Source organism: Miniopterus schreibersii, assembly GCF_964146895.1.
Source record: "Miniopterus schreibersii genome assembly, chromosome: 8".
Taxonomy (NCBI): domain Eukaryota; kingdom Metazoa; phylum Chordata; class Mammalia; order Chiroptera; family Miniopteridae; genus Miniopterus; species Miniopterus schreibersii.
In genome coordinates this window covers 17,407,440-17,425,024 of record NC_138109.1, presented here as the reverse complement: position 1 = coordinate 17,425,024, position 17,585 = coordinate 17,407,440, and the positions used below count along the sequence as shown (strand labels likewise).

The following is a 17,585-nucleotide window of genomic DNA, read 5'->3' as shown; positions in this document are numbered from 1 at the left end:
ATAATAAAGTAAAATTAACAATATTAAATATTGCTGAAGATTTAGAGCAACTGGAATTTTCATTGCTGGTGGGAGTGTAAATAAGTACCCCATCTCAGAGAACTGCTTAACAGCTTCTTAGAAAGTTAAACACTTATCCACCTTAAGAAACAGCAATTCTATTCCTAGGTATTTACCTAAGGTATATGAGTTGTTTTCAGATCTGGGGCAGGAAATGAGAGAAAGAAAACACAAAAATGTGAGTCACCCAATGACGAACACACATCTCCTATAAATGGTGGCTTGTCAAAAACACACACCAGCCCTTCCTGTTTCTGACCATGGTGCAGGATCAAGGTGAAAAGGAGACCTTCGCATCCGCAAGCTTGGCCTCAACATCTGTGTGGGGGAGAGTGGAGACGGACTGACCCGGGGGGCCAGGGCCCAGGAGCAGCTCGCAGGCCAGACCTCTGTGTTCTCCAAAGCCAGATACACCGTCAGATCCTCTGGCATCAGGAGACATGAAAGATTGCCGTCCACTGCATAGTCCGTGGGGCCAAGGCAGAAGAAATCTTGGAGAGAGGTCTAAAGTTTCGAGGGTACGAATTATGAAAAAATAACTTCTCAGATACTGGAAACTTTGGTTTTGGGATCCAGGAACACATCGATCTGGGGATCAAATATGACCCAAGCATTGGTATCTACAGCGTGGACTTCCATGCGGTGCTGGGTAGGCCAGGTTTCAACATCACAGACAAGAAACGCAGGACAGGCTGCACTGGGACCAAACACAGAATCAGCAAAGAGGAGGCCATGCGCTGGTCCCAGCAGAAGTAGGGTGGGATCATCCTTCCCGGCAAATAAATTCCTGTTTCTATCCAAAAGGTCAAGAAAATATTTTCAGTGAAAAAAACACAAAAACACACACACACCGAAAATGGGGAGAAATATTAATTGGATTAAACCTCTAGAGTCAACTGCCAATTAACAGGAACTTCAGAGGAGGGAGAACATGCTACCTGGGGTGCAATCAGCAATGACCATGGGCAACTGTAAGGCAAATGATCTGGTTTTATTAAAAAATGAATTGCAAGAAGAAAAAAGACAGAAAAAGGAGCAGACATTAAACAAAATTTAATGACACATTAAAATAAACAACAAAACAGGTCACTGCTGGCAGAGGAGGGTGATAAAAGGTCATCATCGGGAGGGGCACACGGAGAGTTTTGGGGCCGGGTGGCAAGGTTTTGCCTTCAGATACGGGTGTTTGCCTTATTACAGTTCAATAATCCGTACATTTGTTTTATTTGGCTTTCTGTATTTGTTGTTTTTAACCATAAAAAAATTTGTTTAAATCGTCCAGAAGATGTGTTAAATACACATATTCCAGGCTTCAGCTCCCAGAGATTCTGATCCAGTGCACCTGAGCGAGGCTCCCCAAACCACCATGTTTAAGAAACTCCCAGATGCTTTTATGCAACTGTCTGAGGATGCATTTTGAGAACCTTCGGTGAAGGTATTGGAGAGCCAGGGAAGAACTTCGCAGAGGAATGGCAGGTCGAGTTTTCACTTAGAAAGACCTCTCTGGCAGTGTGCAGGGTGAGTCAGAGGATGAGTCATAGGTAGAAGAAATGACAAAGGTCTGGCAATTAGAGATGCACAGTCCAGAAATGTTAAAACTTTGAAAAGCATTTCCACATTCCTAGCTGATATTAATCTTTGAGGGCTGAGTATGAGATATCAGAATTCAAAAAATTCTCAGCAATTCCTGAAAACATGCATTATTCTGTATTTTTCCTAACACCTTGATGTGTTTGGAAAAAAGTGATTGATCATAATAATAAACAGTGAACATTCTTCTGGAAGAAGGTTCTACTAAATATTTCAGAAGTTTTCTGTTTTAAAAAACCACAATAATAAATGAATGGTTTGTTATTATTACAAGCCAATACAATATGACAAGATGATACTTCTCAATAACATAAAAATAACCTATTTTATAAAGACATTTGATAATAAAAATCATTAAAAAGGGGAAACATTAACTCAAAGTAAAGGCCAACTAAAAATCATTTTAAAAACGGATTGATAATATCACAAATGTTTATTATTTAAAAGTTACTCTTAAAAATAAAAATTTAAAACACATAAAGTATTAATTGCCCCTGGTCTTTGTTTTTTAGGATAAATATTTCAGACTTAGAAAAACTTATTTCATTTTGCACTGATGCTACTAGAGTTAAGAGTGTGTCCAAACACATCTCCAAGTTGGGTATTAGGGTACACATTGCTTCCTGTAAACTTCCTTTTTTCAGGATGAAATATTTTGCTTTACAAAGAGCTGTATGTAGCCAATAGCAAATATTCACTCAAAAATGCCAGTGTCCACCTCACGTAAATGAATCAGGAGGCCTTCCTAAAATTAAAAACGGCAAAGTTTTATTCAAGGGTCTTTGGGTTTGCTACCTGGTAACACCCAGAGTGTTGGGAAGAAAAGAGGGAAGCTGAGAGTTCCCACAGCAGCCGGTACATTCTTGAGGAGGCCGGGTCTTGCTCTCTTCACCCCTGGGCTGCTCTTCCAGACGGCTGGTGGCCTGGCTCGTGGGTGGCCTGCATTCTGGACACGGGCACATTCTTTCCCAAGTGCTTCATTCTTTCCTAAGTGCTTCCATAGGAATTTATATATCTCTGGGCACTGACGCACAACTGGGAAGTTCAACAGCGAATGTTCTCGGGCTGGTTACAGTCAAATGGGATCTATGCCTGGCCTTCAGCCCTCTGAGCCGAGCCCGCTCCGCCGGCTTCCCTACAGGGCCCTTTCTCAGCAGCTTAGCTGCCGCGGCTTCTCCAGTTTTGTCCCCTCGTGCCCCTCAGCTAGCACGATTGGGTAGTACTGGAGTGACATGCCGGAATTGCCTATTTAGCGACTTATTTTGCTTCCACAACATATTACAGTGGTGCCTTGGTTTTCGAATGTGATCCATTCTGGAAGCCCGTTCGAGTTCCGAAACGTTCGCAAACCGAGGGATCCACAGCCGCCAGCTGGGCCCCAGGATCTTGCCCCCAGTGGATGCCATGTGGCGGGTTCGACTTCCGAGGCGTGTTCGAGAACCGAAGCATTTCCCTCCGGGTTTGCAGCGTTCATAACCTGATATGTTCGTCCACGGAGACGTTCGAAAACTGAGGCACTGTATTCCTTGGACACCACCCTTAGGACCTGAATAAAGCATACTCATACTATGTATGAAAACTTAGGCATTTTATTTGCAGGAATGGCTCACCATTAGCCGCAGACAGGACCACAAGCACACACTTAAACACGGCAACAGCCACAAGCAAGACTGATGACAATTCTCTCCTACACACTCCGGTCCCAGGTCCTGGAAAGGTCGACCTTGACCTTTGGCTCCGGGTGCCCATATTTCCTGCTCTAGCTTTCCATATGTCAGTGGGTTCCTTCAAACCAGGAACATCTCTACGTTGATTGTGAAGCTTTAATTTTCACAGCAGAATACTCACAGTTTTTCCTACCTCCAGAGGTTGGTGTCACATAAGCCAAGGGAGGAGAGAGCTTCAAAGATGAAGCGGTCAGCCGTGTGAGTAAGGCGGGTGCTAGGAAATGCTCTGGACTAACTGAGAGAAGGTCCATGGCATGGCGCTCCCGGGAGAACATCCTACTCTGACCTCTCTACACGGTCCACAAGGATAGCCCCGGGCAGTGGGCTCCACGTGCTCTGGAACCTGCTCAGACCTCTCAGAGCCTCGGGGCCTTCGTGGTGCTGTCTGGGAGTCTTTTCCTAAGCCTCCCAGCCATTAGGTCTCAATTCCAATGTCATCTCCTGACCACTCTCTCCTCACTCTCTCTTTTAATTCCTTCACAGCATCCATCAAATCTATTATTATCTGGTTTATTTAGTTGTTTAGAATCTGTCCATCCCCTCTCTCCCCATGAGGGATGGCAGCTCTAGAAGAGCAATGATCTCCTCTGTCTTATTTTCTCCTAAATCCCAGTGCCTACCACAGCGTCTACACAGAGTAGGTTTTCAGTGAATAGTTATTAAATGAATGAACAACGGAATGGATAGAGTAGGCAAGTGCAGCTGGATTTTTGAAGTCATCTCTCTGGACTCCCATCTCCTTATTTGTCAAAAGGGGCCAAGAACTCTCTAGCCCTTTTCAACAATGCATTGCGGCCCCAGACAGGATCCTCAGCTAAGCGAGTCCAGGACCCTTTGGGTGCAACACTGAGAGTGACCAGTGGGTGGCAGCAAGATACTGTGGTTTAATCGTGACAAAGCCTGAGCCACCCAGGGCACAAAACAATGGAAGTTTAATCTCCCAACAGCCAAGTTTATTTATTTTCACCATCTGAAATGCAAGACTTTCTTAAACACTGCCCCTGCCGCCCAGGAGGGAGAACATTGAACTGACATTTGAATTCAAATCCCAGCTCGGCCACCACTTACTGGCTGTGTGACCCAGGGTAATTTGTTTCTATGAAGAGGGAGTCATTATGAACTCACAGGGTCATTATGAGAATACAGCAGATAAAGAATGTAGAAGGACATGCCCGGCCGGGCGTGGCTCAGCAGTTGAGCGTCGACCTAGGATCCAGGCGATCAGGGTTCGATTCCCAGTCAGGGCACATGCCCGGGTTGTGAGCTCCATCAATGACTCTCTCATCATTGATGTTTCTGTCTCTCTCTCTCCCTCTCCTTTCTTCTCTCTAAAATCAATAAAGATATGTTAAAAAAAAAAAAAAAAGAATGTGGAAGGACAGCTTGCAGGTCAAGAAAAGGCTTTGAGGACCACAGGGGGCTCAAAGCCTGGGGGTAGCCAGCCTTAGGTGGAACCTGCACTTGCTGAGATCCCCATGAGCTCCTCACATTCCAAGCGGTCTCCTCCTTCCTTGTCTCTCCCCACGCCCATTTTGCTCCTGCACTCAGCTGCTGAACATAGCCAGTCACCCACGTCCAGCTCAGGCAACTACACCTCCTTGTTGAAGAGCTTGTCAAAGGCAACGCACGTGGGCCATATAGGATGCAGGAGAAGAGGGGCGGCTTTGAGCAGAGCTCCTGCAGGGACACAGGGGTGGGGAATCAGAGAAGGAAGAGCTCCTGCCCCCAACCCACCCTCCCAGTCCATGCCCTGGGCCAGCAGAGTACCCCAAGTCATAAGCGGGAAGGCACCAGCAAGGACACTGTCAGTCACACACCAGCCAATTACTGAGCAGTCCCTATGTGCCAGGCACTGTTCTTGACCCTGCCCCCATGGAGCTTATGTTCATTCAAGGGACACATTCTAGCCCTGACAATTCACAAGGCCAGACACAGATGGGGCCTCAGTTTTCCATCTCTAATACCAAAATATTTTAGTCAATTATCATTCAAAACACTGGGCCTCAAACTGGGCTGCACATCGGAGTCACATTGGAGGAGTTTTAATGAAGGACTGATGCCACGTCCCAACCCGTGAGGTCTGATTTCAATCATCTGGGGCTTGGTCTAGGCATCAGGGTCTTTGGAAGCTTCCCAGATGACGTTGTTGTGGAGCGATGCTGGAGAACCTCGATTTTCTAGGTCTCCTGCATCTCCAACATTCAAGGATTCCGGTAACACACACAGTGCGTACAGAGGTCACGTAGAAACCCAGAGGCAGACAGCTGGGCATGTACCCACACAGGCCCATGTGCTGCCCACCTGAGGCAGGGTAGAAAGCAGCTTGGGAAAGTCCTTGACAAGTGGGATAAGGGAAACTGAGACAAAATAATTACACAAGGCCAAACAGTTTGAGCAATTTACGGCTAATGACTCATAAGGTTTTACCTTCCCTAACCAGGGACACTTAGGAGCAAATAGGTCACACGTTTGCTGTAATGTCCCAGGGCAGACTGTCCCAAGGCAGACTGACTCAGTCCCGGAGCCTCTTGGATGATGCTCTTTGAAAATAAAACTAAACAGGCAATAACCCTGACCCCTCTATTCACATATTTCAATGAATCAACATATTAAAGGACACACCTGGAAAACTAATGAATATTCTGTTAAGAGCCTCCCCTGAGACCTCCCCTAGGATTCCCACCAAAGAAAGATCAAAGCCTCAAGACAAAGGACCCCAGGGCACTCACTCTCCCTACAGCATGCTCAGGCCTCCTATCTCTGCTTTCTCTTAAACTCTAAGGGTCCTCAAGAGACCTGCAAACAGGCGAGGAGTGGGCAGTTGCAGCTCCTTCCAGGTGAACCCCCTGAGCCTGTCCCCAAGGCCCCCCCTTTCACTCTGACTTTCCAGTGAGCTAACAGCAGCCATGCTTTGGCTCACTTCAGTTTTTATTTATTTTACTCCTAGCTCAAGGATATGTTTGTTGATTTTGGAGAGAAGAACAGGGAGAGAAAGAGAAAGAGAGAGAGAAACATCGATGTGAAAAAGAAACATCCATGGGTTGCCTCTCATAGGTGCCCCAAGCCAGGACCAAATTCACGGCCTAGGTATGTGCCCTGACCAGGAATTGAGCCGGTGAACTTTCGGTGCAGGCGATGAAATTCCAGCCAACTGAGTCACAGTGGCCAGGGCTTGGCTCACTTCTTTCACTTGTGACTTCTGTTTCTCAGGGAGCCAAACAGCCCCGCCTAGGCTCTCTCCCGCTGCTTCTATCCTGAGCCCTTCCTGTCTCACTGTCCCCAACTTTAATAGCCCAGAGTGTTCTCACCAGAGCACACTCATGCCTTGTGTCTCTGCTCTTTCTCCTAAACTCTAAGGGTCCCCAGGCAACCAGGGGCAGTCCTTACAGCTCAGAGCCCACAGAAATCACTGACACTAGAATATTCCAAACCTCCCTACTTACTTTTGTTTGCCTCACCCATTCCTTCCCTCGAAAACCACACTGACGCCTCTCACCCATGCCGTCTCCTTCCCTGCGTGGGGACCCAGCCATGCTTCCCCATGTGGCCAGGTGGCATGCCATGACTACTGAGTCTAGGGGACTCAGAGGAAAAGCTCCTTCTTCAAGGCAGTTACTTGTGTCTAATGCTACCCGATTAAAACAAATCCAGTTACACGGAAAACAGTGCCAGCTCTAACAACAAGAGTGAAGTGTAACTGTCACCTCCTTCCCTCTAAAATAAATACCTTGGTGAGAACAGCAAGCCCACCCCACTCCTGCCCCCAAATAACAAACAATTGAAAACTCTCCTGAGATGGTCGACCTCGATTCTTAAAATGTTTACTGTGCCCTGGCCAGTTTGGCTCAGTGGTTAGAGCGTCAGCCTGGGGACTCCAGTTTCAACAGGAAAGATGAGATGAGGTCCTGGAGCATCGTAGAGGTCAAGTAATAGCACTTGAGCCAGAGGTAACATGGATGCTGTAATGGTCAGCAGGGCCCTAGGGCAATCGGAATGGTCGTGTCTGCCGGGATCGATAGTGTGGCCAGCGGGCCATGGGCTCTCTAGGAACAAATGTGTTCAGCCTACTGAGAACGCATCTGATTTGTTTGACACAACAGGAAACTCCAGGTATATCCAGTGACTTTAAAAATAACAGGTAAAAGACAAAAACAATATTTTGCATAGACATAACAAAGGACTGATTATTGATTCATCCGAAATGGTGATAAAATATACTGGGAGAACAGAAGAGAAACAGAGATATGAAAGAACTAAAATTCATACTTCAGTCGGTATATGGTGTTTAAAGCAATAAGTCATGAAATAGCATCACAAGCTTGTTATCTGGAAATAGTGAGGTAAATACCACAAAGACCCTGAGAGAGTTTAAAGTGACCCCTCTGGGGGCAAATCCAAGAGGAGGGGAGGGTGCTCAGGAATCTGTTTTTGAGGAACCTCAACCATAACAGGCATCATTCAGATTTGAAACTCTTAAAAAGTTAGGCGAGCTCTCCTTCCCAGGATCTTGCTGCACCTTCCCTCCCCTCTCTTCTTCCCCCGTGTCCTAAAATCTAAGGGACCCCACCAGACTTGCCACCAAGGGAGCAATGGGCCGCGGCAGCTCATCCCAGGCTAAGCCCCTGAACCTATCTCCAAGGTCCCCTTTTTTCTGACTTTTTTTAAAGATTTTTTAAAATTGATTTTTAGAGAGAGAGAAAGAGGAAAGGAGAGAGAGAGAGAAAGAAAGAGAAACATGGATGTGAGACATGGATTGGTTGTCACCTGCATGCCCCCTACAGAGGATCCAGCTCCCAACCGGGGCATGTGCCCTGACCAAGAATCAACTGGCAACCTCTCGGTGCAAAGGACTATACCCAACCAACTGAGCCACACCAGCCAGGCCTCTCTGACTTCTCAGGGAGCCAAACAGCCCTGCCTGGGCTCATTTCTTTCCTATAACATCTCTAGAGAGCCAAACATCCCTGCCTAGGCTCTCTCCTATTGCTTCTTCTATCCTAAGCCCTTCCTCGTTTCACTGTCCCCAGCTTTAATAAACATACTCACAAAATAAATTTTTTTTAAAAAGTTAAATGTTAAATAAATTATGTCTTACAGAGTTTTGTTCTCCTCAAAAATCTCCTTCCCTCTGGCAGCCCTTCAGAAATCTGCAGACGGTGCTCACAACACCCTGGACTGGTGGAGGACTTCTCAGTGAAGAGGTAAGGTTGCCAGGCCCAAGTCTAGGTTGAGACGTTAGCATCATTAAAAGCAAGAGGACAGACATCATGTGCCTCCTGGGTACCACCCGTGAAGAATTCTTTAGCTCTAGCTTCTACTTTACAGAAAATATAAGAAGTAAAAGAACAAGTTGTACTATATCATAAGGCAACATGAGGAAGCAATCAGCCAGATTTGAAATGTAAAATCCCTGCAGGATAACTGACCCAGTTTCTTCTGCAAGTCAGTAGCATTGAGAAAAAAATACAGGAAGGGAGCATTCACAAAAAAAAAAAAAAAAAGAGGGAGGGAGGGAGAGAGAGAGAGAGAGAGAGAGTTAAAGAGCATTAGAATTCACAAAACAAAATACCATGAATGAACTTTTAGATTCTGACTCTAACAAACCAATTATGAAAAGACATTTTCTTAGACAAGGAAATTTTAATAGGGACTAGGTGTTAAATTATATTAAGCAATTTTAAATCCTGTCGGTGAGACACTGGCATTGTAATTATGTAAGAAAATATCTTTTGTTGAAATACACTGGAAGGTATTTAGAATGAATGACATCTTTAATTTACTTTAAAATGCTTCAGCAAAAAATAAACTGAAGGGTATGTGGGGAGTGTGGAGAGATGAAATAAGTCTGGCAAACCGTTTGTGAAAATTTTTATATCTTCTCCTTTTGCAGATGTTTGAAAATCTTCGTAATAAAGAGTTTTAAAGCAATAGATAAGATAAAGGTTAAAAAGACATCTTCAAACAAACAAAAACTGCAATAGTTCATCACCAGCATACCTCACACCAAAGGAGGAAATAAGGGTGTTTTTCAGGCAGAAACAAAATGATCCCAGATGAGAAGTCAAGATGCAAAAAACAATGAAGAGATATGAAAGTGGTAAATGTGTGGGTGAATCTAAATGAATATTGATTTTTAAAAAACAATATTATCTAGTGGGATTTGAGATATATATATATACATATATAAGTTAATAACAACAATAGCATGTAATTTGGAGAGGGGGTAGTTCAAACACTTTAAAGTATTTTAAAATCTTGCATTGTAAGAAAGAGGGTAAAGTAACTATTCAATATTAGCCTTTGATGCACCAAGGATATAATATTATCTCCAGAGTGACTCCCTTAACAAAATAATAAAAGGCTATAAAACTTCCAAAGTAGTGGAGGGGGAGGATGATTGGAATAATAAAAGGGTATCGATCCAAAAGAAGGGGGGAAAAGCGCAGGCAAGACATATATTAAACACTGTGTAAGACGGTAGGTTTAAACCACCATCTATAATGCATCGGACATGATACTAAATGTAAATGGACAAAAGCTCCAGTTAAAAGTCAAAGATTGCCACATTGGATTAAAAATGAAAACCCAACTGTATGCTATAACTAAAATGTGGTTACAGAAAAGTTTAAAATAAAATAAAAAAATGAGAGCCCTAGCCAGTTTGACGCAGTGGTTAGAGCGCTGGCCCATGGACTGAAGGGTCTCAGGTTTGATTCCGGTCAAGGGCAACTACCTTCATTGCAGGCTTGACCCCTGACAAGCCTTGATTCTCTCCCTCTCCCCCTTCTGCTCTCTCCAAAAAGCAATTCAAAAAATATCTTCAGGTGAGGATTAAAATATATATATATATATTGAGCACTTACACTGGCCCAGAATGATGTAGGCACTGAGAATATAGCAGTCTACAAACCAAAGTCTCCCTCATGGAATTCACACTTAAGTGGTTGGAAAAGATACATTGATAAGTCACTTGGGGGAGGACTGAGCCCCTCAAGGGCAGGTTTGAACATGGGTAATGGCAGGGCTTTTTCTCTGTCAACTGCCAAGGGTGGGGAGGAGCTGAACTATCCAGAACAATAGGAGAAGAGTTGTGGGGAACAGGAGCCTAATGTCACAAATAGTCTCCATGCATTAAATAGGTAGAGAATTATTGTATAAAGGAAGCTATGGACCAAGACGTGCTTCTCAAGTTTTGTCTAAAAGTTTCCTTCATTTTTGTATTTTCACGGGCTAAAAACACCAACCTAGCTTTCTTTATCTCAGTCCCACTAGGTGAAACTATTTCTTAAACTTTCTTTTAATAATGCCATTATTCATTCCTTCGTCTTAGGTCATGTTAGTGGTGAACTTGTTTTCTAGAAGCTTTGGAAATTCACAATATCCATGATCTCAGCGCTTTAAAATCCTAACCCCACTCAAACCACTCAAGAATGGCAGAAAAGATAGCCAATCTCAGAATTATAAGAAAAATATACCATGCCATAATGTGTGATTAAATTATAACATATAATTTATACAACGCATCGTAAAATTTTACCTTGAAATTCTATATAAAACTCTTTCTATAATGTATCATTTTTATGCTGTTTGGATTTCATTAAAAATACAGTTTTAAAGACTTCTAGGCCCTAGCCGGTTTGGCTCAGTGATCAGAGCATCAGCCCTTGGACTGAAGGGTCCCAGGTTCGATTCCAGCCAAGGGCATGCACCTCAGTTGCAGGCTTGATCCCCAGCCCTGGTCAGGGCGCGTGCAGGAGGCAACCAGTCTATGTCTCTCTCTCACATCGATGCTTCTCTCTCTTCCACTCTCTCTGAAAAACAATGGAAAAAATATCCTCCAGTGAAGATTTAAAATTTTTTAAAAAGACTCCTAGGGCCCTCCTCCTTTCCTTATTCAGGACTTTAGTCTTCTCTCCACCTCTGATAGTAGGGAAGGGCACGTAATAAGAATAGATAAGGTTTCTTACAGACCCTGGGAGACTGGAGGGTGAAGCAAGGCTGTGAAAAGATAAGATGCCTCGGTGGGTCCATTACTCAGAAAAGAAATACATTTTGAGAACAGACCAAGGACAGAACACGCTTTGATTTGGTTGCTGTGCCCGGACCCTGACCCCGTCCGGGAGTTTGCCTCAGGAACGCTGACCATTCTTTGGTCCCAAGAACCGGGCTGAGCTGTTCGTAACATCACAGATTAGCCACCTGGTTACGGGACTTTGAGCTCCTGAAGGCCCCACTGCAGCCCTCCCCCCCCTCTGTGACACTTGCAGCTCACAGCTGCAGGTAGCTATCTCCCCCTCGCTGGTACATAACCGGCCCGCTGGCGAGGGGTCAGAGCACAGTGTCCAGGTGGCCGGCCGCTCTCCAATCGTCCGCCCGCAGGAATGGAATAAATGCTCAAATCGGCTGAAGCAGCAGCGGGCGGCCCGGACCCACTGTGTCCGGTTTCACCTCTGCCCTTGGTGCTTCCACTAAAGAGTCCTCTCATTTTATTTCAGTTTTTGGGGTGGGCCTGCCAGCTCTAGTCTTCTAAGGTAAAACATTTTCTGAAGAATTGTGTATTACAATTCTTACAATACAAAATGTGTGATTTTAAAACAATTTGGTAATAACACTTGAATTATGTGGAGTCATTTTGCATTGACCTACTTGGCAATCATAGATCTACCTGGAGCACATATAGTCTCCACACTCAACCTGGCCAACAGATAGAACAATTGGCCCGGCCGGGCGCGGCTCAGCGGTTGCGCGTTGACCTAGGATCCAGGACATGGCGGTTCGATTCCCAGTCAGGGCACATGCCCGGGTTGTGGGCTCGATCCCCAGTCAGGGGCATGCAGGAGGCAGCCGATCAGTGACTCTGTCATCATTAATGTTTCTCTCTCTCTCTTTCCTCTCTCTTCCTCTCTCTGAAATCAACAAAGATATTTTTTTAAAAATACTACACTATGTCCAAGAAAATTTAAAAAAACACACCAAATAGAACAATTGACAGTGGGACTCAAGCAGATATCCGTACACTGTATTCATAGCAGCAGTATTCACAATATTCAAAACTAGAAATAATCCAAATTTCCACCAGTGGGAGAATGGATTAACAAATGGGGTATATCCCATTTGTTAGAATTTTTTAACCATAAAACGGAATGGATGGGCCACTGATATACTCTACAAAGTGGATGAACCTAGAAGACATGCTCAGTGAAATAAGAGCTCACACATCAAGGTCCCAGTTCAGGTGAAAGAAATCTGTGATATCACCGCCTGCCCTGAACTTCTACCCTAATGAAACGATGAAAAAGGGGTGGCCCTGCCCTCAACTTTCCCAGTCTCCTGGTTGCTCCTGCAGGAGTTTGGCTGCGGGTTATGGGTAAGAAGCCCTGATGGCTTCTGTCGCCAAGTGAACTGCACCAGCTCTGGGGATCTGATGATGTCGGGTGACTGAAGACCCCCACCTCAGACAAGAAACCCAAAAATATGGGGGCAGCAGTCTGCATTGCAGTGAACAGGAACCAAAGGGTTCCTGGTAGCTCATCATTTTTAATGACCTCATAGAGAGTTCCAAAGATAAGCCAGCGGTGGAACTGGACTTTGAAGGAAGACTAGTAGCAGTTACCATTTATTGCACACCTAAGGCGTGCCGAGCTCAGTGCCTTAGGGCACTTTATATACATTATGTCAGTAGATCCCCAAACAAACTCTGATCATCCCCTACACGTCTGGACGTCCCTGCAGCTTATCTCAGTGAATGACACCATCAGTTAGCCCTCTCATGAACCACAGGCTTTTGAGAATTTTTTTTTTTTAACACTTTTTTAAAAAAATCTTCACCTGAGGATATTTTTTCCACTGCTTTTCAGAGACAATGGACAGGAGAAAGAGAGACAGAGAGGGGAACACTGATGTGAGAGAGACACATTCATTGGTCGCCTCCCGACCGGGGCTGGGGATCAAGCTTGCAACCGAGATATGTGCCCTTGGCTGAAATTGAAACTGGGGCCCTTCAGCCCACAGGCCAACGCTCTAGCCACTGCGCAAACCAGACAGGGCTGAGAAATTTTTGACAGCCGCTCTCACCAGCTCACCCCACCCATTTCCAATCCATCACCAAGCCCTGTTGATTTCACCTCCTAAATATTTCCACCCACCCTCTCCTCTTCACCTCCACGCTTGTTCGGATCACCATTGTCTCTACCTGGACTGTCCCATAATCTCCTGCACTTATCCCTTAATCCAGTCTGGCACCAATCCCAAATAGAAAATATGATTACCTCTCTTCTCTGAAACCAACTCCCGTCTTCTGCATTGAGATAAATGACCCAGTTGCCCAGGCCAAAATCCAGGTGTCATCCTTGTTTTAAAAAAAAAAAAGTATTTATTTATCTTTATTGTTGAAAGTATTACAGATGTCCCCCTTTTTCCCCCATTGACCCCTCCACCCCACTCCCCAGGTGTCACCTTTGATCCCCTCTGTTATCCACACCCCCATGTCTAACCCAGCAGTGGTTTCTATCAGTTTTACTTCCAAAATATTTCCCAACTCTGTTCCCATCACACCATCTCCACTATCACACCAGCTCATCATCTCCTCCTGGTTCACTACCGTCACCTCCGGCATGGTTTCTCTGCTGCCACTCTGACCTTCCCCCACCTCTTGACATCACATTGGTCTCTTAAAGCATAAATCAGTCACATTATGTCCCTGCATAAGGGCCTCCAATAGCCTCTCACTGTACTTAGAATAAAATCCAATTCCTTAGTGTGCTCTTCTGGCGTTAAAAATAAAAGGCAGTTATTTTACCAGCAAAAACGGGTTTATTCGGGAACAGCATAGAACTGCAATTGAGGACAAGCAAGCTATAGCAAAAGCCATAGGCAAGGCCAATAAACAAAGGATAGGAAAGTTATTTTACGGAGACAAAGAAAGTTGGGAGAGGTTGTTCTGGAAGAAAATCCATTGGAGAAAAGTGAGCGTCCAGGCTAGTGATGGTTTCTTGTTGGCTGAGCTGCTGGGGTGGTTGATTTCTAGGAGATGCAAGGTGCATCTCTTCCTTTTGGGGCCTGTAACTGACCGTTTTTTGCTATTGACTGTTCTTCTGTTGGGGTGTGTAACTGACAATTCTTCCTGCAATTGACAATTCTTCCTGCAATTGGCATGAAGCGGTACCGTGTGTGAGAGCGCCCCCTTCTGGCCTCCAGGCTCCATTTCAGCGAAGTTTCCCTCTTAATTTTCATACCCTGCAAGATGTGACCCACACTGTGCCTTCCCCCTCCGCCTTACTCACGCTGTCCTGTCTGCTCTCCCTCAAACACTCCAAGCCCCTTCCGGCCTCAGGACATCTGAGCTAAAACCTTAAGGATTTAGGTGCTGAGGACAGAAAACAGACTCCAGCTGGTTTAAACAGGACGGAATGTGTTACAGAGTGTTATGTGTTATAAATAACCCAGAGACCTGAAAGAAACAAATTTAAGGTTGAGCTTTCAGGAGTAACTCCCAAATCACAGCAGGGAAGAGGGCGACCAAGGGAGCTGCCCCTGGCTCTAAACCCTCACCACCCCTCCTGAAGCCACCAGGAGCAGGGAGCCCCCGCTGCCAGTGCAGAGCCACGCCCTGCCACGGTTCAGAGGGACGACCAGCAGACGCACCGCCAGCACCGCCTCTTACCCTTCTGAACCTGGTGTCCACACTCCGGAAACGGCCACAGAAAAAAAACAAACATCTGCAGACAATTTGTCTGCAGAAACTCACACCTTCCAAAGGTCGTGTATCTCTCTCCAATTGGCTGAACCTAAGTCACACCCAAAACTCTAGCTCTAACTGAAAGGGAGTCTGGGGAATATGGTTTCAGCTTTCCAGCCCCTGCAGGCAGGTCTGGCTAGGGGGAGGGTGAATGGATATGGAGTGCAGTCCATCCTATGCATCACCATGTGCATGCAGGTGTATGTGCTGTGTACATATTTACAAGTCTCTGCATTTGTGCTTGTGAATCACATGTACACACGTGTGCATGCTTGTGTGCTGTGTGCATGTGTGATAGGGGGAAGTTGGGGGAGTAATGGACCATCAGGACCAGAGAGAAGAAGGCATTACCAAAAAGACCATCACAAACACTTCCTCTTTGAGAACGTGGATCAGAGCTCCGAGGCCATTCGGCCAAGGTGGGAAAACAGACCTTAACTGTCCAATAGTCCAGTCCTACCCCTTTATTTTCCTAATGGGAAAAGCAAGGCCATGGGAATCATGTCCTTTGCCCAAAACCACATTGCTAGGCATTAGCCTAAAACCCAGCCAGGTCCTCCAGGGGTAAGGTCCATGTTTTTCACTTGATATGTGACCAGACTCCCAGGGAGGGTTTTACATGTGGGATCCTCCCACTGTGTGCACCCAGCCCTCCGCCTGCTCAACAGGACTTGTCTCTGGTCTTTTGGCAGCTTTCTCCCATGTGCTTCAATAACAGCGGACATTTACAGATGCCTGCTCTGCGCCAGGCAGTCTGGCAGGTGGGAGGTGGTGAACACATAGGTATGAGTCCTCCCCTCTGGTAATCCCTAGTCTTGTCGGGGAGTCGGGTAAATAATCTCAACAGAGTCAGGAGGCCAACAGGAGGGATGGGGTACTGAGGGGACTTCCTTACTGTTGCCAATAAGGAAATTGAGGATCCCTGACCTGGCCAAGGTCCCACAGCCCATAAGTGGCTGAGCCCAGAATTTGAACCCATTATATTTAAATCAAACCCATGCTTTTAGAATACAGGAGACAGAATAGCAGAGTGTGCACTTAGGTGTCACCCAGGCCTATGTCCAAATCCTAGGCTCAGGCCCTTACTAGCTGTGTTCCTTGGGTGAGCTGTCACCCTCTCCTTGCTTTGGTGTGCTCATCCATAAAACGAGGCCATGAATACTTCTTCCTTGTGGAAGAGGTGGAAGGATTAGGTGAGATAATGCATGGAAAAGCCTGAGCCAGTGCTGGCACATAAGGACTCCTCAATAAGCGTTAGCTCCGTTTATCCTAAATTCTAAACCTGCCAGCACCAGACCCCTAAGGGCAGAGGCAAGGCAGCTCCTCTGGGCACTTCCAACATGTAGAAGCCACATCTCTCTTCCAGGCTGACCTTGTATATAATAAAGAATTTAACAGTTACCAGGGACTGGAGGTGGGAGAAACGGGGAGATATTGGTCAAAGGGTTCAAACTTCCAGTTATAAGATTAACAAGCTTGAAAATCTAATGTACAGCTTGGTGATTGTAGCTAATAATACTGTTTCATATACTTGAATGTTGCTGAGAGTATATCTTAAGTGTTTTCACCACACAAAAAAGGTAACTGTGATGGGATGGAGATGGTAGCTAAACTGTGGTGGTAATCATTTTGCAGTTTATAAATGTATCAAATCAGTGGGTTGTAAACCCGAAATGTACACAATATTATGTCAGTTATATCTCAATAAAGCTCGAAAAATATATATAATTTAACCTTACCACAGAGAGGTCTGACCTTTGCCCTCAGCTCCTGGCAGGTAATCTTTGTTTGCTTGGGAGTCCTGGACTAGCCTGAGGGGAACAATGTGACTTAGGGTGGGGGCGGGCCACACCGGAAAGACAACCACGGGACTTAGGCTGGGGGCTTTGGATCGCATGGTATCAGTTAACCTGGAGTCTGAAATCAACCAACCATCAACCCATCAGCCACGCCTACCTAATGGAGGCCCCATCAAAACTCTAAACCCCGAGGCTCAGGCGAGCTGCCCTTGGTGGAGCTCCGTGCATGTCGCTGCTGATGGCAGCAAGGAAATGAGGGCACCTGACTTCACGGGGAGAGGACAACGGAAGCTGAGCGTCTGGTGCTTCCCCAGACGCCACTCTGCCTACATCTCCCCTTGCCTGGTTTTCATCTTTGTCCTTTCCCTGTAATAAGCCGTAAACTGTGAGTGTAGTGGACTCCAATGAGCCCATCAGTTCTAGTGAATAACCGGGCATAAGGGTGGCTTTGGAAACCCCTGAACTTGCAGCTCATGTCCGAAGTGAGGGTGGTCTTACGAACTGTTTCCTCTAAACAGTACAGTTGGCTAAGCTCTTGCACCCTGGCACGTTGAACAAATGAGTACATGAGTGGGCCATCCAGGACAGCTCATAGTCAAGGTCAAATAAGACTTACCCCAAACCCTGTGGGGCAGGGACTCCTCATCCTTTCACAGGCAGGGAAGCTGAGGC

The 17,585-nt window shown here is 45.7% G+C and overlaps 1 pseudogene across 1 annotated transcript; it reads left to right on the top strand.

Moving 5' to 3' along the window:
- Window positions 1–320: 320 nt before the first annotated feature.
- LOC308560065 (large ribosomal subunit protein uL5 pseudogene) lies at window positions 321–858 on the top strand (annotated as a pseudogene). The gene has a single exon. The product of its transcript is annotated as a large ribosomal subunit protein uL5 pseudogene (transcript).
- Window positions 859–17,585: the final 16,727 nt, after the last annotated feature.